The following is a 1,205-nucleotide window of genomic DNA, read 5'->3' on the forward strand; positions in this document are numbered from 1 at the left end:
TTTGTGAATATATTGGACAGTTTTGTAGGAATGAACACGTTTGTAATGTTTGTTCAAAATAAACCTGCTTCTTATTACTTCTTTTAACATGTTTAAAAGAAAATAATATCACCCCCCCCCTACTTTTATGTTTCAAAAATGTTTGTAATTATTGTTTTTTAGTCCAAAAGCCCATTACAACCTTTAAATTAAATATTTATTTACCAAAAATATATAATTTTAATTATAATCTGAGGCTCCTGAAAAGCTTAGTTATGGCCCTGCTCTAAACACCGACTAGCGCTTGGCAGACAGGGAACATGTGTCACATTGACGAGGCAGTCTGTCTGCTGCAGAGTGGAGTCACTGAGCTTCCAACTTTCTGTAAAGTTTCTCTAGCTGATGTTTTAACATACACAACAGGAAAGTTAAGTTTGCAATGAATGAAATATCTAATAAAGTGTCCGACGTTCATGGTGTAATGACGACAGTGACTTAGCGTTAGCTTATTTCCATGGTTAGTTTTGTTTACAATAAGCAGTTAATGAAAAGTTTAGATATAAAAATAAGGTTTCAGGTTTGCCTTTTAGGGGCTGCAGTTTCACTGATGCCTTTATTTGATCAATATCATGGCAATGAGGCACAATTAAACCACGTTACATTTGTTTTGTCAGATCAAGAAAGTAAATAAGCTGCTATGATAATGATATGATAATAATGAGCAATTTTTTTAAATCTTGATGCTTGCACATTGCAGACCAAAATGAAAAATTAATTTAAAAGTAGAGATATTGACAGTTATTTTTTATTTTATTTATTGATTTATTTTTTGAAAAAAAAAACAAGGGATGATAAGGAAGAAGAGACAGAAATGAGAAAGGAAGATAAGAGGAGGGTCACAGGTGAAGAAGCCCACTGAAAGTGCAACAGGTGAAGAAGATGAGGAAAGTGATGTCTGCATAAGTGGTGAAGAAGAGAAGATTTCAGAGTCAGAGAGAGAGACAGAAGACAGTGCAGAGGAAACTGAAGGAGAGAAGGAAGGCACAGAGTCAGAGAATCCAGCCTATATTCCAGCTGGACCTGGTGTGTAGTACAAATATATTAGACGTTTCAATGAAAACACCTTATCTGTACAAGTCTATAGATGGATTATGACATTAGATATTCCAGACTTAATAAATATAGTCAATTTATGTTCTAATTTTAGTTAGCCTGGTTTAAACCAG

This window comes from Austrofundulus limnaeus, unplaced genomic scaffold (genome assembly GCF_001266775.1).
Source record: "Austrofundulus limnaeus strain Quisiro unplaced genomic scaffold, Austrofundulus_limnaeus-1.0 Scaffold706, whole genome shotgun sequence".
In the NCBI taxonomy this organism is placed as follows: Eukaryota; Metazoa; Chordata; class Actinopteri; order Cyprinodontiformes; family Rivulidae; genus Austrofundulus; species Austrofundulus limnaeus.